The following is a 23,351-nucleotide window of genomic DNA, read 5'->3' on the forward strand; positions in this document are numbered from 1 at the left end:
TTCCGATGCTTCACATCAGATTTACTGTATCCCTATGATCTTCTTATTGACAATGAAACACAGAAATTGCATCGGAATTAAATACAAAAGGCACAATGCTGACTTAAGTACAAGAAGACTGACTCTTCTTACAGTCTATGTTTTGAACCATTCCTGTGACACTAGTTATAGATTCCGGTGCTTCACTCCAGGTTTACTGTTTCCCTTGGACCTTGTTATTGACGATGAAACACAGAAATTGCATCAGAATTAAATAGAAAAGGCACAACGCCGACTTAAATACAAGAAGACTGACGCTTCTTACTGACTATGTTTTTGAACCATTTCTGTGACACTAGTTATAGATTCCGATACTTCACTTCAGGTTTACTGTATCCCTTGGACCTTCTTATTGACGATGAAACACAGATATTGCATCGGAATGAAATAGAAAAGGCACAATGCCGACTTAAGTACAAGAATGCTGCCTCTTTTTACTGTCTATGTTTTGAACCATTTCTGTGACACTAGTTACAGATTGCGATGCTTCACTTCAGGTTTACTGTCTCCCTTGGACCTTCTTATTGACGATGAAACACAGAAATTGCATCGGAATTAAATACAAAAGGCACAATACCGACTTAAGTACAAGAAGACTGACTCTTCTTACTGTCTATGTTTTGAACCATTCCTGTGACACTAGTTATAGATTCCGATGCTTCACATCAGGTTTACTGTATCCCTATGATCTTCTTAATGACAATGAAACACAGAAATTGCATCGGAATTAAATACAAAAGGCACAATGCTGACTTAAGTACAAGAAGACTGACTCTTCTTACAGTCTATGTTTTGAACCATTCCTGTGACACTAGTTATAGATTCCGATGCTTCACTTCAGGCTTACTGTATCCCTTGGACCTTCTTATTGACGAAGAAACACAGAAATTGCATCAGAATTAAATAGAAAAGGAACAATGCCTACTTAAGTAGAAGAAGACTGACGTTTCTTACTGACTATGATTTTGAACCATTCCTATGACACTAGTTATAGATTCCGATGCTTCACTTCAGGTTTACTGTATCCCTTGGACCTTCTTATCGACGATGAAACACAGTTATTGCATCGGAATGAAATAGAAAAGGCACAATGCCGACTTAAGTACAAGAAGGCTGCCTCTTTTTACTGTCTATGTTTTGAACCATTTCTGTGACACTAGTTACAGATTGCGATACTTCACTTCAGGTTTACTGTCTCCCTTGGACCTTCTTATTGACGATGAAACACAGAAATTGCATCGTAATTAAATACAAAAGGCACAATACCGACTTAAGTACAAGAAGACTGACTCTTCTTACTGTCTATGTTTTGAACCATTCCTGTGACACTAGTTATAGATTCCGATGCTTCACATCAGGTTTACTGTATCCCTATGATCTTCTTAATGACAATGAACCACAGAAATTGCATCGGAATTAAATACAAAAGGCACAATGCTGACTTAAGTACAAGAAGACTGACTCTTCTTACAGTCTATGTTTTGAACCATTCCTGTGACACTAGTTATAGATTCCGATGCTTCACTTCAGGCTTACTGTATCCCTTGGACCTTCTTATTGACGATGAAACACAGAAATCATCAGAATTAAATAGAAAAGGAACAATGCCGACTTAAGTACAAGAAGACTGACGCTTCTTACTGACTATGTTTTTCAACCATTCCTGTGACACTAGTTATAGATTCCGGTGCTTCACTCCAGGTTTACTGTTTCCCTTGGACCTTCTTATTGACGATGAAACACAGAAATTGCATCGGAATTAAATACAAAAGGCACAATGCCGACTTAAGTACAAGAAGACTGACTCCTCTTACTGACTATGTTTGAACCATTCCTGTGTCACTAGTTATAGATTCCGATGCTTCACTTCAGGTTTACTGTATACCTTGGACCTTGTAATTGACGATGAAACACAGAGATTGCATCGGAATTAAATAGAAAAGGCACAATGCCGACTTAAGTACACGAATGCTGCCTCTTTTTACCGTCTATGTTTTGAACCATTTCTGTGACACTAGTTATAGATTGCAATGCTTCACTTCAGGTTTACTGTCTCCCCTGGACCTTCTTATTGACGATGAAACACAGAACTTGCATCGGAATTAAATACAAAAGGCACAATACTGACTTAAGTACAAGAAGACTGACTCTTCTTACTGTCTATGTTTTGAACCATTCCTGTGACACTAGTTATAGATTCCGATGCTTCACTTCAGGTTTACTGTATCCCTATGATCTTCTTATTGACGATGAAACACAGAAATTGCATCGGAATTAAATACAAAAGGCACAATCCCGACTTAAGTACAAGAGGACTGATCCTTCTAACTGTCTATGTTTTGAACCAATCCTGAGACACTAGTTATAGATTCCGATGCTTCACTTCAGGTTTACTGTAACACTCTGACCTTCTTATTGACGATGAAACACAGAAATTGCATCGGAATTAAATACAAAAGGCACAATGCAGACTTATGTACAATAAGACTGACTCTTCTTAATGTCTATGTTTTGAACCATTCCTGTGACACTAGTTATAGATTCCGATGCTTCACATCAGATTTACTGTATGTTTATGATCTTCTTATTGACAATGAAACACAGAAATTGCATCGGAATTAAATACAAAAGGCACAATGCTGACTTAAGTACACGAAGACTGACTCTTCTTACAGTCTATGTTTTGAACCATTCCTGTGACACTAGTTATAGATTCCGGTGCTTCACTCCAGGTTTACTGTTTCCCTTGGACTTTCTTATTGACGATGAAACACAAAAATTGCATCAGAATTAAATAGAAAAGGCACAATACCAACTTAAGTACAAGAAGACTGACGCTTCTTACTGACTATGTTTTTGAACCATTCCTGTGACACTAGTTATAGATTCCGATACTTCACTTCAGGTTTACTTTATCCCTTGGACCTTCTTATTGACGATGAAACACAGATATTGCATCGGAATGAAATAGAAAAGGCACAATGCCGACTTAAGTACAAGAATGCTGCCTCTTTTTACTGTCTATGTTTTGAACCATTTCTGTGACACTAGTTACAGATTGCGATGCTTCACTTCAGGTTTACTGTCTCCCTTGGACCTTCTTATTGACGATGAAACACAGAAATTGCATCGGAATTAAATACAAAAGGCACAATACCAACTTAAGTACAAGAAGACTGACTCTTCTTACTGTCTATGTTTTGAACCATTCCTGTGACACTAGTTATAGATTCCAATGCTTCACATCAGGTTTACTGTATCCCTATGATCTTCTTAATGACAATGAAACACAGAAATTGCATCGGAATTAAATACAAAAGGCACAATGCTGACTTAAGTACAAGAAGACTGACTCTTCTTACAGTCTATGTTTTGAACCATTCCTGTGACACTAGTTATAGATTCCGATGCTTCACTTCAGGCTTACTGTATCCCTTGGACCTTCTTATTGACGATGAAACACAGAAATTGCATCAGAATTAAATAGAAAAGGAACAATGCCGACTTAAGAACAAGAAGACTGAGTCTTCTTACTGACTATGTTTTTCAACCATTCCTGTGACACTAGTTATAGATTCCGTTGCTTCACTCCCGGTTAACTGTTTCCCTTGGACCTTCTTATTGACGATGAAACACAGAAATTGCATCGGAATTAAATACAAAAGGCACAATGCCGACTTAAGTACAAGAAGACTGACTGTTCTTACTGACTATGTTTGAACCATTCCTGTGTCACTAGTTATAGATTCCGATGCTTCTTTTAAGGTTTACTGTATACCTTGGACCTTGTAATTGACGATGAAACACAGAGATTGCATCGGAATTAAATAGAAAAGGCACAATGCCGACTTAAGTACACGAATGCTGCCTCATTTTACTGTCTATGTTTTGAACCATTCCTGTGACACTAGTTATAGATTCCGATGCTTCACTTCAGGTTTACAGTATCCCTATGATCTTCTTATTGATGATGAAACACAGAAATAGCATCGGAATTAAATACAAAAGGCACAATGCAGACTTAAGTACAATAAGACTGACTCTTCTTACAGACTATGTTTTGAACCATTCCTGTGACACTGGTTATAGATTGCGATGCTTCACTTCAGGTTTGCTGTATCCCACTGACCTTCTTATTGACGATGAAACACAGAATTTGCATCGGAATTAAATACAAAAGGCACAATGCCGACTTAAGTACAAGAAGACTGACTCTTCCTACTGTCTATGTTTTGAACCATTCCTGTGACACTAGTTATAGATTCCGATGCTTCACTTCAGGTTTACTGTATCCCTTGGTCCTTCTTATTGACGATGAAACACAGAAATTGCATCGGAATTAAATACAAAAGGCACAATGCCGATTTAAGTACATGAAGACGGACTCTTTCTACTGACTATGCTTTTGAACTATTCCTGTGACACTAGTTATAGATTCCGATGCTTCACTTCAGGTTTACTGTATCCTTTCGACCTTCTTATTGACGATGAAACACAGAAATAGCATCGGAATTAAATACAAAAGGCACAATGCCAACATAAGTACAAGAAGACTGACTCTTCTTACAGTCTATGCTTTGAACCATTCCTGTGACAGTAGTTACATATTCCGATTCTTCTCTCCAGGTTTACTGTATCCCTTGGACCTTCTTATTGACGATGAAACACAGAAATTGCATCGGAATTAAATACAAAAGGCACAATGCCGACATAAGGACAAGAAGACTAACTCTTCTTACTGACAATAATTTGAACCATTCCTGTGACACTAGCTATAGATTCCGATGCTTCACTTCAGGTTTACTGTATCCCTCTGACCTTCTTATTGGCGATGAAACACAGAAATTGCATCGGAATTAAATACAAAAGGCACAATGCCGACTTCAGTACAAGAAGACTGACTCTTCTTACTGTCTATGCTTTGTACCATTCCATTGACACTAGTTATAGATTCCGATGCTTCACTCCAGGTTTACTGTATCCCTTGGACCTTCTTATTGACAATGAAACACAGAAATTGCATCGGAATTAAATACAAAGGGCAAATTGCCGACATAAGTACACGAAGACTGACTCTTCTTACTGCCTATGTTTTGAACCATTCCTGTGACACTAGTTATAGATTCCGATGCTACACTCCAAGTTTACTGTATCCCTTGGACCTTGTAATTGACGATGAAACACAGAGATTGCATCGGAATTAAATAGAAAAGGCACAATGCCGACTTAAGTACAAGAAGGCTGCCTCTTTTTCCTGTCTATGTTTTGAACCATTTCTGTGACACTAGTTACAGATTGCGATACTTCACTTCAGGTTTACTGTCTCCCTTGGACCTTCTTATTGACGATGAAACACAGAAATTGCATCGGAATTAAATACAAAAGGCACAATACCGACTTAAGTACAAGAAGACTGACTCTTCTTACTGTCTATGTATTGAACCATTCCTGTGACACTAGTTATAGATTCCGATGCTTCACATCAGGTTTACAGTATCCCTATGATCTTCTTAATGACAATGAAACACAGAAATTGCATCAGAATTAAATACAAAAGGCACAATGCTGACTTAAGTACAAGAAGACTGACTCTTCTTACAGTCTATGTTTTGAACCATTCCTGTGACACTAGTTATAGATTCCGATGCTTCACTTCAGGCCTACTGTATCCCTTGGACCTTCTTATTGACGATGAAACACAGAAATTGCATCAGAATTAAATAGAAAAGGAACAATGCCGACTTAAGTACAAGAAGACTGACGCTTCTTACTGACAATGTCTTTCAACCATTCCTGTGACACTAGTTTTAGATTCCGGTGCTTCACTCCAGGTTTACTGTATCCCTTGGACCTTCTTATTGACGATGAAACACAGAAATTGCATCGGAATTAAATACAAGAGGCACAATGCCGACTTAAGTACAAGAAGACTGACTCTTCTTACTGACTATGTTTGAACCATTCCTGTGTCACTAGTTATAGATTCCGATGCTTCACTTCAGGGTTACCTTATACCTTGGACCTTGTAATTGACGATGAAACACAGAGATTGCATCGGAATTAAATAGAAAAGGCACAATGCCGACTTAAGTACACGAATGCTGACTCTTTTTACTGTCTATGTTTTGAACCATTTCTGTGACACTAGTTATAGATTGCGATGCTTCACTTCAGGTTTACTGTCTCCAATGGACCTTCTTATTGACGATGAAACACAGAACTTGCATCGGATTTAAATCCAAAAGGCACAATACCGACTTAAGTACAAGAGGACTGATCCTTCTTAGTGTCTATGTTTTGAACCATTCCTGAGACACTAGTTATAGATTCCGATGCTTCACTTCAGGTTTACTGTAACCCTCTGACCTTCTTATTGACGATGAAACACAGAAATTGCATCGGAATTAAATACAAAACGCACAATGCAGACTTAAGTACAATAAGACTGACTCTTCTTACAGTCTATGTTTTGAACCATTCCTGTGACACTAGTTATAGATTCCGGTGCTTCACTCCAGGTTTACTGTTTCCCTTAGACCTTCTTATTGACGATGAAACACAGAAATTGCATCAGAATTAAGTAGAAAAGGCACAATGCCGACTTAAGTACAAGAAGACTGACGCTTCTTACTGACTATGTTTTGAACCATTCCTGTGACACTAGTTATAGATTCCGATGCTTCACTTCAGGTTTACTGTATCCCTTGGACCTTCTTACTGACGATGAAACACAGATATTGCATCGGAATGAAATAGAAAAGACACAAGGCCGACTTAAGTACAAGAAGGCTGCCTCTTTTTACTGTCTATGTTTTGAACCATTTCTGTGACACTAGTTACAGACTGCGATGCTTCTCTTCAGGTTTACTGTCTCCCTTGGACCTTCTTATTGACGATGAAACACAGAAATTGCATCGGAATTAAATACAAAAGGCACAATACCGACTTAAGTACAAGAAGACTGACTCTTCTTACTGTCTATGTTTTGAACCATTCCTGTGACACTAGTTATAGATTCCGATGCTTCACATCAGGTTTACTGTATCCCTATGATCTTCTTAATGACAATGAAACACAGAAATTGCATCGGAATTAAATACAAAAGGCACAATGCTGACTTAAGTACAAGAAGACTGACTCTTCTTACAGTCTATGTTTTGAACCATTCCTGTGACACTAGTTATAGATTCCGATGCTTCACTTCAGGCTTACTGTATCCCTTGGACCTTCTTATTGACGATGAAACACAGAAATTGCATCAGAATTAAATAGAAATGGAACAATGCCGACTTAAGTACGAGAAGACTGACGCCTCTTACTGACTATGTTTTTCAACCATTCCTGTGACACTAGTTATAGATTCCGATGCTTCACTTCAGGTTTACTGTATACCTTGGACCTTGTAATTGACGATGAAACACAGAGATTGCATTGGAATTAAATAGAAAAGGCACAATGCCGACTTAAGTACACGAATGCTGCCTCTTTTTACTGTCTATGCTTTGAACCATTTCTGTGACACTAGTTATAGATTGCGATGCTTCACTTCAGGTTTACTGTCTCCCTTGGACCTTCTTATTGACGATGAAACACAGAACTTGCATCGGAATTAAATACAAAAGGCACAATACCGACTTAAGTACAAGAAGACTGACTCTTCTTACTGTCTATGTTTTGAACCATTCCTGTGACACTAGTTATAGATTCCGATGCTTCACTTCAGGTTTACTGTAACCCTCTGACCTTCTTATTGATGTTCAAACACAGAAATTGCATCGGAATTAAATACAAAAGGCACAATGCAGACTTATGTACAATAAGACTGACTCTTCTTACTGTCTATGTTTTGAACCATTCCTGTGACACTAGTTATAGATTCCGATGCTTCACATCAGATTTACTGTATCCCTATGATCTTCTTATTGACAATGAAACACAGAAATTGCATAGGAATTAAATACAAAAGGCACAATGCTGACTTAACTACAAGAAGACTGACTCTTCTTAAAGTCTATGTTTGAACCATTCCTGTGACACTAGTTATAGATTCCGGTGCTTCACTCCAGGTTTACTGTTTCTCTTGGACCTTCTTATTGACGATGAAACACAGAAATTGCATCAGAATTAAATAGAAAAGGCACAATGCCGACATAAGTATAAAAAGACTGACGCTTCTTACTGACTATGTTTTTGAACCATTCCTGTGACACTAGTTATAGATTCTGATGCTTCACTTCAGGTTTACTGCATCCCTTGGGCCTTCGTATTGACGATGAAACACAGATATTGCGTCGGAATGAAACAGAAAAGGCACAATGCCGACTTAAGTACAAGAAGGCTGCCTCTTTTTACTGTCTATGTTTTGAACCATTTCTGTGACACTAGTTACAGATTGCGATGCTTCACTTCAGGTTTACTGTCTCCCTTGGACCTTCTTATTGACGATGAAACACAGAAATTGCATCGGAATTAAATACAAAAGGCACAATACCGACTTAAGTACAAGAAGACTGACTCTTCTTACTGTCTATGTTTTGACCATTCCTGTGACACTAGTTATAGATTCCGATGCTTCACATCAGGTTTACTGTATCCCTATGATCTTCTTAATGACAATGAAACACAGAAATTGCTTCGGAATTAAATACAAAAGGCACAATTCTGACTTAAGTACAAGAAGACTGACTCTTCTTACAGTCTATGTTTTGAACCATTCCTGTGACACTAGTTATAGATTCCGATGCTTCACTTCAGGCTTACTGTATCCCTTGGACCTTCTTATTGACGATGAAACACAGAAATTGCATCAGAATTAAATAGAAAAGGAACAATGCCGACTTAAGTACAAGCAGACTGACGCTTCTTACTGACAATGTTTTTCAACCATTCCTGTGACACTAGTTATAGATTCCGGTGCTTCACTCCAGGTTTACTGTCTCCCTTGGACCTTCTTATTGACGATGAAACACAGAAATTGCATCGGAATTAATTACAAAAGCCACAATGCCGACTTAAGGACAAGAAGACTGACTCGTCTTACTGACTATGTTTGAACCATTCCTGTGTCACTAGTTATAGATTCCGATGCTTCACTTCAGGTTTACTGTATACCTTGGACCTTCTAATTGACGATGAAACACAGAGATTGCATCGGAATTAAATAGAAAAGGCACAATGCCGACTTAAGTACACGAATGCTGCCTCTTTTTACTGTCTATGTTTTGAACCATTTCTGTGACACTAGTTATAGATTGCGATGCTTCACTTCAGGTTTACTGCCTCCCTTGGACCTTCTTATTGACGATGAAACACAGAAATTGCATCGGAATTAAATACAAAAGGCACAATGCCGACTTAAGTACAAGAAGACTGACTCTTCTTACAGTCTATGTTTTGAACCATTCCTGTGACACTAGTTATAGATTCCGATGCTTCACATCAGGTTTACTGTATCCCTATGATCTTCTTAATGACAATGAAACACAGAAATTGCATCGGAATTAAATACAAAAGGCACAATGCTGACTTAAGTACAAGAAGACTGACTCTTCTTACTGTCTATGTTTTGAACCATTCCTGTGACACTAGTTATAGATTCCGATGCTTCACTTCAGGCTTACTGTATCCCTTGGACCTTCTTATTGACGATGAAACACAGAAATTGCATCAGAATTAAATAGAAAAGGAACAATGCCGACTTAAGTACAAGAAGACTGACGCTTCTTACTGACAATGTTTTTCAACCATTCCTGTGACACTAGTTATAGATTCCGGTGCTTCACTCCAGGTTTAGTGTCTCATTTGGACCTTCTTATTGACGATGAAACACAGAATTTGCATCGGAATTAAATACAAAAGGCATAATGCCGACTTAAGTACAAGAAGACTGACTCGTCTTACTGACTATGTTTGAACCATTCCTGTGTCACTAGTTATAGATTCCGATGCTTCACTTCAGGTTTACTGTAACCCTCTGACCTTCTTATTGACGATGAAACACAGAAATTGCATCGGAATTAAATACAACAGGCACAATGCAGACTTAAGTACAATAAGACTGACTCTTCTTACTGTCTATGTTTTGAACCATTCCTGTGACACTAGTTATAGATTCCGATGCTTCACATCAGATTTACTGTATCCCTATGATCTTCTTATTGACAATGAAACACAGAAATTGCATCGGAATTAAATACAAAAGGCACAATGCTGACTTAAGTACAAGAAGACTGACTCTTCTTACTGTCTATGTTTTGAACCATTCCTGTGACACTAGTTATAGATTCCGGTGCTTCACTCCAGGTTTACTGTTTCCTTTGGACCTTCTTATTGACGATGAAACACAGAAATTGCATCAGAATTAAATAGAAAAGGCAGAATGCCGACTTAAGTACAAGAAGACTGACGCTTGTTACGGTCTATGTTTTGAACCATTCCTGTGTCACTAGTTATAGATTCCGATGCTTCACTTCAGGTTTACTGTAACCCTCTGACCTTCTTATTGATGATCAAACACAGAAATTGCATCGGAATTATATACAAAAGGCACAATGCAGACTTATGTACAATAAGACTGACTCTTCTTACTGTCTATGTTTTGAACCATTCCTGTGACACTAGTTATAGATTCCGATGCTTCACATCAGATTTACTGTATCCCTATGATCTTCTTATTGACAATGAAACACAGAAATTGCATCGGAATTAAATACAAAAGGGACAATGCTGACTTAAGTACAAGAAGACTGACTCTTCTTACAGTCTATGTTTTGAACCATTCCTGTGACACTAGTTATAGATTCCGATGCTTCACTTCAGGCTTACTGTATCCCTTGGACCTTCTTATTGACGATGAAACACAGAAATTGCATCAGAATTAAATAGAAAAGGAACAATGCATACTTAAGTACAAGAAGACTGACGCTTCTTACTGACAATGTTTTTCAACCATTCCTGTGACACTAGTTATAGATTCCGGTGCTTCACTCCAGGTTTACTGCCTCCCTTGGACCTTCTTATTGACGATGAAACACAGAAATTGCATCGGAATTAAATACAAAACTCACAATGCCAACTTAAGTACAAGTAGACTGACTCGCCTTACTGACTATGTTTGAACTATTCCTGTGTCACTAGTTGTAGATTCCGATGCTTCACTTCAGGTTTACTGTATACCTTGGACCTTCTAATTGACGAAGAAACACAGAGATTGCATCGGAATTAAATAGAAAAGGCACAATGCCGACTTAAGTACACGAATGCTGCCTCTTTTTACTGTCTATGTTTTGAATCATTTCTGTGACACTAGTTATAGATTGCGATGCTTCACTTCAGGTTTACTGTCTCCCTTGGACCTTCTTATTGACGATGAAACACAGAAATTGCATCGGAATTAAATACAAAAGGCACAATACCGACTTAAGTACAAGAAGACTGACTCTTCTTACTGTCTATGTTTTGAACCATTTTTGTGACACTAGTTATAGATTCCGATGCTTCACTTCAGGTTTACTGTATCCCTATGATCTTCTTATTGATGATGAAACACAGAAATTGCATCGGAATTAAATACAAAAGGCACAATCCCGACTTAAGTACAAGAGGACTGATCCTTCTTACTGTCTATATTTTGAACCATTCCTGAGACACTAGTTATAGATTCCGATGCTTCACTTCAGGTTTACTGTAACCCTCTGACCTTCTTATTGATGATCAAACACAGAAATTGCATCGGAATTAAATACAAAAGGCACAATGCAGACTTAAGTACAAGAAGACTGACTCTTCTTACAGTCTATGTTTTGAACCATTCCTGTGACACTAGTTATAGATTCCGATGCTTCACTTCAGGTTTACTGTATCCCTTGGACCTTCTTATTGACGATGAAACACAGAAATTGCATCGGAATTAAATACAAAAGGCACAATGCCGATTTAAGTACATGAAGACGGACTCTTTCTACTGACTATGCTTTTGAACTATTCCTGTGACACTAGTTATAGATTCCGATGCTTCACTTCAGGTTTACTGTATCCCTTCGACCTTCTTATTGACGATGAAACACAGAAATTGCATCGGAATTAAATACAAAAGGCACAACGCCAACTTAAGTACAAGAAGACTGACTCTTCTTACAGTCTATGTTTTGAACCATTCCTGTGACAGTAGTTACACATTCCGATTCTTCTCTCCAGGTTTACTGTATCCCTTGGACCTTCTTATTGACGATGAAACACAGAAATTGCATCGGAATTAAATACAAAAGGCACAATGCCGACTTAAGGACAAGAAGACTAACTCTTCTTACTGACAATGATTTGAACCATTCCTGTGACACTAGCTATAGATTCCGATGCTTCACTTCAGGTTTACTGTATCCCTCTGACCTTCTTATTGACGATGAAACACAGAAATTGCATCGGAATTAAATACAACAGGCACAATGCCGACTTCAGTACAAGAAGACTGACTCTTCTTACTGTCTATGCTTTGAACCATTCCATTGACACTAGTTATAGATTCCGATGCTTCACTCCAGGTTTACTGTATCCCTTGGACCGTCTTATTGACGATGAAACACAGAAATTGCATCGGAATTAAATAGAAAAGGCACAATGCCGTCTTAAGTACAAGAGTACTGACTCTTCTTCCTTCTATGTTTTGAACCATTCCGGTGACACTAGTCATAGATTCCGATGCTTCACCACAGGTTTACTGTATCCCTTCGACCTTCTTATTGACGATGAAACACTGAAATTGCATCGGAATTAAATACAAAGGGCAAATTGCCGACTTAAGTACACGAAGACTGACTCTTCTTACTGCCTATGTTTTGAACCATTCCTGTGACACTAGTTATAGATTCCGATGCTACACTCCAAGTTTACTGTATCCCTTGGACTTTCTTATTGACGATGAAAAACAGAAATTGCATCGGAATTAAATACAAAAGGCACAATACCGACTTAAGTACAAGAAGACTGACTCTTCTTACTGTCTATGTTTTGAACCATTCCTGTGACACTAGTTATAGATTCCGATGCTTCACATCAGATTTTTTGTATCCCTATGATCTTCTTATTGACAGTGAAACACAGAAAATGCATCGGAATTAAATACAAAAGGCACAATGCTAACTTAAGTACAAGAAGACTGACTCTTCTTACAGTCTATGTTTTGAACCATTCCTGTGACATTAGTTATAGATTCCGGTGCTTCACTCCAGGTTTACTGTTTCCCTTGGACCTTATTATTGACGATGAAACACAGAAATTGCATCAGAATTAAATAGAAAAGGCACAATGCCGACTTAAGTACAAGAAGGCTATCTCTTTTTACTGTCTATGTTTTGAACCATTTCTGTGACACTAGTTACAGATTGCGATACTTCACTTCAGGTTCACTGTCTCCCTTGGACCTTCTTATTGACGATGAAACACAGAAATTGCATCGGAATTAAATACATAAGACACAATGCCGACTTAAGTACAAGAAGACTGACTCTTCTTACTGACTATGTTTGAACCATTCCTGTGTCACTAGTTATAGATTCCGATGCTTCACTTCAGGTTTACTGTATACCTTGGACCTTGTAATTGACGATGAAACACAGAGATTGCATCGGAATTAAATAGAAAAGGCACAATGCCGACTTAAGTACACGAAAGCTGCCTCTTTTTACTGTCTATGTTTTGAACCATTTCTGTGACACTAGTTATAGATTGCGATGCTTCACTTCAGGTTTATTGTCTCCCCTGGACCTTCTTATTGACGATGAAACACAGAACTTGCATCGGAATTAAATACAAAAGGCACAATATCGACTTAAGTACAAGAAGACTGACTCTTCTTACTGTCTATGTTTTGAACCATTTCTGTGACACTAGTTATAGATTCCGATGCTTCACTTCAGGTTTACTGTAACCCTCTGACCTTCTTATTGATGATCAAACACAGAAATTGCATCGGAATTAAATACAAAAGGCACAATGCAGACTTATGTACAATAAGACTGACTCTTCTTACTGTCTATGTCACTTCAGGTTTACTGTCTCCCTTGGACCTTCTTATTGACGATGAAACACAGAATTTGCATCGGAATTAAATACAAAAGGCACAATGACGATTGAAGTACATGAAGACGGACTCTTTCTACTGACTATGCTTTTGAACTATTCCTGTGACACTAGTTGTAGATTCCGATGCTTCACTTCAGGTTTACTGTATCCCTTCGACCTTCTTATTGACGATGAAACACAGAAATTGCATCGGAATTAAATACAAAAGGCACAATACCAACTTAAGTACAAGAAGACTGACTCTTCTTACAGTCTATGCTTTGAACCATTCCTGTGACAGTAGTTACACATTCCGATTCTTCTCTCCAGGTTTACTGTATCCCTTGGACCTTCTTATTGACGATGAAACACAGAAATTGCATCGGAATTAAATACAAAAGGCACAATGCCGACTTAAGTACAAGAAGACAGACTCTTCATACTGACTATGTTTGAACCATTCCTGTGTCACTAGTTATAGATTCCGATGCTTCACTTCAGGGTTACTGTATCCCTATGATCTTCTTATTGACGATGAAACACAGAAATTGCATCGGAATTAAATAGAAAAGGAACAATGCCGACTTAAGTACAAGAAGACTGACGCTTCTTACTGACAATGTTTTTCAACCATTCCTGTGACACTAGTTATAGATTCCGGTGCTTCACTCCAGGTTTACTGTCTCCCTTGGACCTTCTCATTGACGATGAAACACAGAAATTGCATCGGAATTAAATACAAAAGGCACAATGCCGACTTAAGTACAAGAAGACTGACTCTTCATACTGACTATGTTTGAACCATTCCTGTGTCACTAGTTATAGATTCCGATGCTTCACTTCAGGTTTACTGCATCCCTTGGACCTTCTTATTGACGATGAAACACAGATATTGCGTCGGAATGAAATAGAAAAGGCACAATGGCGACTTAAGTACAAGAAGGTTGCCTCTTTTTACTGTCTATGCTTTGAACCATTTCTGTGACACTAGTTACAGATTGCGATGCTTCACTTCAGGTTTACTGTCTCCCTTGGACCTTCTTATTGACGATGAAACACAGAAATTGCATCAGAATTAAATAGAAAAGGAACAATGCCGACTTAAGTACAAGAAGACTTACGCTTCTTACTGACAATGTTTTTCAACCATTCCTGTGACACTAGTTATAGATTCCGGTGCTACACTCCAGGTTTACTGTCTCCCTTGGACCTTCTTATTGACGATGAAACACAGAAATTGCATCGGAATTAAATACAAAACTCACAATGCCGACTTAAGTACAAGAAGACTGACTCGTCCTACTGACTATGTTTGAACCATTCCTGTGTCACTAGTTATAGATTCCGATGCTTCACTTCAGGTTTACTGTATACCTTGGACCTTCTAATTGACGATGAAACACAGAGATTGCATCGGAATTAAATAGAAAAGGCACAATGCCGACTTAAGTACACGAATGCTGCCTCTTTTAACTGTCTATGTTTTGAACCATTTCTGTGACACTAGTTATAGATTGCGATGCTTCACTTCAGGTTTACTGTCTCCCTTGGACCTTCTTATTGACGATGAAACACAGAAATTGCATCGGAATTAAATACAAAAGGCACAATACCGACTTAAGTACAAGAAGACTGACTCTTCTTACTGTCTATGATTTGAACCATTCCTGTGACACTAGTTATAGATTCCGATGCTTCACTTCAGGTTTTCTGTATCCCTATGATCTTCTTATTGACGATGAAACACAGAAATTGCAGCGGAATTAAGTACAAAAGGCACAATTCCGACTTAAGTACAAGAAGACTGACTCTTCCTACAGACTAGGTTTTGAACCATTCCTGTGACACTAGTTAGAGATTCCGATGCTTCACTTCAGGTTTACTGAATCCCTTGGACCTTCTTATTGACGACAAAACACAGAAATTGCATCGGAATTAAATACAAAAGTCACAATGCCGACTTAAGTACAAGAAGACTGACTGTTCTTACTGTCTATGTTTTGAACCATTCCTGTGACAGTAGTTATAGATTCCGATTCTTCACACCAGGTTTACTGTATCCCTTGGACCTTCTTATTGACGATGAAACACCGAAATAGCATCGGATTTAAATATAAAAGCACAATGCCGACTTAGGTACAAGAAGACTGACTCTTGATACTGACTATGTTTTGAACCATCCCTGTGACACTAGTTATAGAGTCCGATGCTTCACTCCAGGTTTACTATATCTCTTGGACCTTCTTATTGACGATGAAACACAGAAATTGCATCGGAATTAAATAAAAAAGGCACAATGCCGACTTAAGTACAAGAAGACTGACTCTTCTCACTGGCTATGTTTTGAACCATTCCTGCGACACTAGTTATACAGTCCGATGCTTCACTTCAGGTTTACTGTATCCCTTGGACCGTCTTATTGACGATTAAACACAGAAATTGCAGCGAAATTAAATACAAAAGCACAATGCCGACTTAAGTACAAGAAGACTGACTCTTCCTACAGACTAGGTTTTGAACCATTCCTGTGACACTAGTTATAGATTCCGATGCTTCACTTCAGGTTTACAGTATCCCTTGGACCTTCTTATTAACGATGAAACAATGAAATTGCATAGGAATTAAATACAAAAGGCACAATGCTTTTAACCATTCCTGTGACACTAGACATAGACTCCGATGCTTCACTCCAGGTTTACTGTATCCCTTCGACCTTCTTATAGACGATGAAACACAGAAATTGCATCGGAATTAAATACAAAAGGCACAATGCCGACTTAAGTACAAGAAGACTGACTCTTCTTACTGTCTACGCTTTGAACCATCCCTGTGACACTAGTTATAGATTCCGATGTTTCAATTCAGGTTTACTGTATCCCGTGGACCGTGTTATTGACGATGAAACACAGAAATTGCATCGGAAATAAATACAAAAAGCACAATACCGACTTAAGAACAAGAACACTGACTCTTCTTATGGACTATGCTTTGAACTATTCCTGTGACACTAGTCATAGATTCCGATGCTTAACTTCAGGATTAATGTATCCCTCTGACCTTCTTATTGACGATGAAACACAGAAATTGCATCCGTATTAAATACAAAAGGCACAATGCCGACTTAAGTACAAGAAGTCTGACTCTTCTTACTGTCTATGATTTGAACCATCCCTGTGACACTAGTTATAGTTTCCGATGCTTCACTCCTGGTTTACTGTATCCCTTGGTCCTTCTTATTGACGAAGAAACACTGAAATTGCATCGGAATTAAATACAAAAGGCACAATGCCGACTTAAGGACAAGAAGACTGACCCTTCTTACTATCTTTGTTTTGAACCAGTCCTGTGACACTAGTTATAGATTCCGATGCTTCACTTCAGGTTTACTGTTTCCCTTGGACCTTCTTATTGACGATGAAACACAGAAATTGCATCGGAATTAAATACAAAAGGCACAATGCGGACTTATGTACAAGAAGACTAACTCTTCCTACTGTCTATGTTTTGAACCATTTCTGTGACACTAGTTATAGAGTCCGTTGCTTCAATTCAGGTTTACTGTATCCTTTGGGCTTTCTCATTGACGGTGAAACACAGAAATTGCATCGGAATTAAATACGAAAGGCACAATGCCAACTTAAGTTCAAGAAGACTGACTTTTCTTACTCACTATGTTTGAACCATTCCTGTGACTCTAGTTATAGATTCCGATGCTTCACTGCAGGTTTACTGTATCCTTCTGACCTTCTTATTGACGATGAAACACAGAAATTGCATCGGAATTAAGTAGAAAAGGCAGTATGCCGACTTAAGTACAAGAAGACTGACTCTTCTTACTGTCTATGCTTTGAACCATTCCTGTGACACTAGTTAAAGATTCCGACGCTTTACTTCAGGATTACTGTATCCCTCTGACCTTCTTATGGACGATGAAACACAGAAATTGCATCGGAATTAAATACAAAAGGCACAATGCCGACTTCAGTACAAGAACACTGACTCTTCTTACTGGCTATGTTTGAACCATTCTTGTGACACTAGCTATAGATTCCGATGCTTCACTTCAGGTTTACAGTAGCCCTTAAACCTTCTAATTGACGATGAAACACAGAAATTGCATCGGAATTAAATACAAAAGGCACAATGCCGACTTAAGTACAAGATGACTGACTCTACTGACTGTCTATGCTTTGAACCATTCCTGTGACTCTAGTTATAGATTCCGATGCTTCAATTCAGGTCTACTGTATCCCTTGGACCTTCTTATTGACGATGAAACACAGAAATTGCATCGGAATTAAATACAAAAGGTATAATGCCGACTTAAGTACAAGAAGACTGACTCTTCTTACTGACTTTGTTTTGAAGCATTCCTGTGACACTAGTTATAGATTCCGATGCTTCACATCAGGTTTACTGTATCCCTCTGACCATCTTATGTACGATGAAACACAGAAATTGCATCGGAATTAAATACAAAAGGCACAATGCCGACTTATGAACATGTAGATTGACTTTTCCTACTGTCTATGATTTGAACCATTCCTGTGACACTAGTCATAGAATCCGATGGTTCATTTCAGGTTTACTGTATCCCTCTGACCTTCTTAGTGACGATGAAACACAGAAATTGCATCGGAATTAAATACAAAAAGCGCAATGCCGAATAAAATACAAGAAGACTGACTCTTCTTCTTGTCTACGCTTTGAACCATTCCTGTGACACTAGTTACAGACTCCGATGCTTCACTCCAGGTTTACTGTATCCCTTGGACCTTCTTATTGACGATGAAACACAGAAATTGCATCGGATTTCAATACAAAAGGCACAATGCCGACTTAAGTACAAGAAGACTGGCTCTTCTTACTGATTATGATTTGAGCCATTCCTGTGACACGTAAATTCCGATGATTCACTTCAGGTTTACTGTATCTACATCAACATCTACATCTATACTCCGGGAGCCACCTTACGGTGTGTGGCGGAGGGTACTTATTGTACCACTATCTGATCCCCCCTTCCCTGTTCCATTCACGAATTGTGCGTGGAAAGAACGACTGCTTGTAAGTCTCCGTATTTGCTCTAATTTCTCGGATCTTTTCGTTGTGATCATTACGCGAGATATATGTGGGCGGTAGTAATATGTTGCCCATCTCTTCCCGGAATGTGCTCTCTCGTAATTTCGATAATAAACCTCTCCGTATTGCGTAACGCCTTTCTTGAAGTGTCCGCCACTGGAGCTTGTTCAGCATCTCCGTAACGCTCTCGCGCTGACTAAATGCCCCCATGACGAATCGCGCTGCTTTTCGCTGTATCATGTCTATCTCTTCTATTAATCCAACCTGGTAAGGGTCCCATACTGATGAGCAATACTCAAGAATCGGACGAACAAGCGTTTTGTAAGCTACTTCTTTCGTCGATGAGTCACAATTTCTTAGAATTCTTCCTATGAATCTCAACCTGGCGCCTGCATTTCCCACTATTTGTTTTATGTGATCATTCCACTTCAGATCGCTCCGGATAGTAACTCCTAAGTATTTTACGGTCGTTACCGCTTCCAATGATTTACCACCTATGGCATAATCGTACCGGAATGGATTTCTGCCCCTATGTATGCGCATTATATTACATTTATCTACGTTTAGGGAAAGCTGCCAGCTGTCGCACCATGCATTAATCCTCTGCAGGTCCCTTGGACCTTCTTATTGACGATGAAACACAGAAATTGCATCGGAAATAAATACAAAAGGCACAATGCCGACTTAAGTACAAGAAGACTGACTCTTCTTACTGTCTATGTTTTGAACCATCCCTGTGACACTAGTTATAGATTCCGATGCTTCACTCCAGGTTAACTGTATCCCATGGTCTTTCTTATTGACGATGAAACACAGAAAATGCATCGGAATTAAATACAAAAGGCACAATGCCGACTTAAGTACAAGAAGACTGACTCTTCCTACTCTCTATGTTTTGAACCATTACTGTGACACTAGTTATAGATTCCGATGCTTCACTCCAGGTTTACTGTATCCCTTGGACCTTCTTATTGACGGTGAAACACAGAAATTGCATCGGAATTAAATACGAAAGGCACATTGCCAACTTAAGCACAAGAAGACTGACTCTTCTTCCTGACTATGTTTTGAACCATTCCTGAGACACTAGTTATAGAGTCCGATTCATCACTTCTGGTTTACTGTATCCCCCTGACCGTCTTATTGACGATGAAACACAGAAATTGCATCCGAATTAAATAGAAAAGCACAATGCCGACTTAAGTACTAGAAGACTGACTCTTCCTATTGTCTATGATTTGAACCATTCCTAAGACACTTGTTATAGATTCCGATGCTTCACTTAAGGTTTACTGTATCCCTTGGACCTTATTCTTGTCGATGAAACACAGAAATTGCATCGGAATTCAATACAAAAGGCACAAGTCCGACTTAACTACAAGAAGACTGACCCTTCTTACTGACTGTGTTTTGAACCATTCCTGTGACACTAGTTATAGATTCCGTTGCTTCACTTCAGGTTTACTGTATCCCTCTGACCTTCTTATTGACGATGAAACACAGAAATTGCATCGGAATTAAATACAAAAGGCACAATGCCGAATTAAGTACAAGAAGACTGACTCTTCTTACTGTGTATGCTTTTAACCATTCCTGTGACACTAGTTATAGACTCCGATGCTTCACTCCATGTTTACTGTATCCCTTCGACCTTCTTATTGACGATGAAACACAGAAATTGCATCGGAGAATAATACAAAAGGCACAATGCCGACTTAAGTACAAGAAGACTCACTCTTCTTACTGTCTACGCTTTGAACCATCCCTGTGACACTAGTTATAGATTCCGATGTTTCAATTCATGTTTACTGTATCCCGTGGACCGTGTTATTGACGATGAAACACAGAAATTGCATCGGAAATAAATACAAAAAGCACAATACCGACTTAAGAACAAGAAGACTGACTCTTCTTATGGACTATGCTTTGAACTATTCCTGTGACACTAGTCATAGATTCTGATGCTTAACTTCAGGATTACTGTATCCCTCTGACCTTCTTATTGACGATGAAACACAGAAATTGCATCCGTATTAAATACAAAAGGCACAATGCCGACTTAAGTACAAGAAGTCTGACTCTTCTTACTGTCTATGTTTTGAACCATCCCTGTGACACTAGTTATAGTTTCCGATGCTTCACTCCTGGTTTACTGTATCCCTTGGTCCTTCTTATTGACGAAGAAACACTGAAATTGCATCGGAATTAATTACAAAAGGCACAATGCAGACTCAAGTACAAGAAGACTGACTCTAATTAATGACTATGCTTTGAACCATTCCAGTTACACTAGTTATAGATTCCGATGCCTAACTTCAGGATTACTGTATCCCACTGACCTTGTTAGTGACGATGAAACACAGAAATTGCATCGGAATTAAATACAAAAAGCACAATGCCGACTTAAGTACAAGAATACTGACTCATCTTACTGCCTATGATTTGCACCATTCCTGTGGCACTAGTTAAAGATTCCGATGCTTCAGTTCAGGTTTACTGTTTCCTTTGGACCTTCTTATTGACGATGAAACACAGAAATTGCATCGGAATTAAATACAAAAGGCACAATGCCGACTTAAGTACAAGAAGACCGACTCTTCTTACTGTCTATAATTTGAACCATTCCAGTGACACTAGTTATAGATTCCGATGCTTCACTTCAGGATTACTGTATTTCTCTGACCTTCTTAGTGACGATGAAACACAGAAATTGCATCGGAATTAAGTACAAAAAGCACAATGCCGACTTATGTACAAGAATACTGACTCATCTTATTGTCTATGAATTGCACCATTCCTGTGACACTAGTTATAGATTCCGATGCTTCACGTCAGGTTTAATGTATCCTTTGGACCTTGTTATTTACGATGAATCACAGAAATTGAATCGGAGATAAATACAAAAGGCACAATGCCGACTGAAGTACAAGAAGACTGACTCTTCTTACTGTCTATAATTTGAACCATTCCAGTGACACTAGTTATAGATTCCGATGCTTCACTTCATGTTTACTGTATCCCTCGGACCTTCTTATTGACGATGAAACACAGAAATTGCATCGGAATTAAATACAAAAGGCACAATGCCGACTTAAGTACAAGAAGACTGACTCTTCCTACTGTCTATGCTTTGAACCATTACTGTGACACTAGTTATAGATTCCGATGCTTCACTCCAGGTTTACTGTATCCCTTGGACCTTCTTATTAACGATGAAACACAGAAATTGCATCGGAATTAAATACAAAAGACACAATGCCGACTTAAGTACAAGAAGACTGACTCTTCCAACTGTCTATGTTTTGAACCATTCCTGAGACACTAGTTATAGATTCCGATGCTTCTCTTCAGGCTTACTGTATCCCCCAGACCGTCTTATTGACGATGAAACACAGAAATTGCATCGGAATTAAATACAAAAGGCACAATGCCGAAGTAAGTAAAAGAAGACTGACTCTTCTTACTGTCTGTGCTTTTAACCATTCCTGTGACACTAGTTATAGACTCCGATGCTTCGCTCCAGATTTACTGAATCCCTTCGACCTTCTTATTGACGATGAAACACAGAAATTGCATCGGAATTAAATACAAAAGGCACAATGCCGACTTAAGTACATGAAGACTGACTCTTCTTACTGTCTATGCTTTGAACCATCACTGTGACACTAGTTATAGATTCCGATGCTTCACTGCAGGTTTACTGTGTCCCTTAGACCTTCTTATTGACGATGAAACACAGAAATTACATCGGAATTAAATACAATAGGCACAATGCCGACTTAAGTACTAGAAGACTGACTCTTATTAATGACTATGCTTTGGACCATTCCTGTGACACTAGTTATAAATTCCGATGCTTCACTTCGGGTTTACTGTATCCCTTGGACCATCTTATTGACGATGAATCACAGAAATTGCATCGGATAGAAATAGAAAAGGCACAATGTCGACTTAAGTACAAGAATACTGACGCTCCTCACTGACTATGGTTTAAACCATTCCTGTGACACTAGTTATAGATTCCGATGCTTCACTTCAGGTTTACTGTACACCTTGGACCTTCTTATTGACTATGAAACACAGAAATCGCATCGGAATTAAATACAAAAGGCACAATGCCGACTTATGTACAAGAAGACTAACTCTTCCTACTGTCTATGTTTTGAACCATTTCT

Source organism: Schistocerca serialis, unplaced genomic scaffold (assembly GCF_023864345.2).
Source record: "Schistocerca serialis cubense isolate TAMUIC-IGC-003099 unplaced genomic scaffold, iqSchSeri2.2 HiC_scaffold_1363, whole genome shotgun sequence".
NCBI classification, from domain to species: domain Eukaryota; kingdom Metazoa; phylum Arthropoda; class Insecta; order Orthoptera; family Acrididae; genus Schistocerca; species Schistocerca serialis.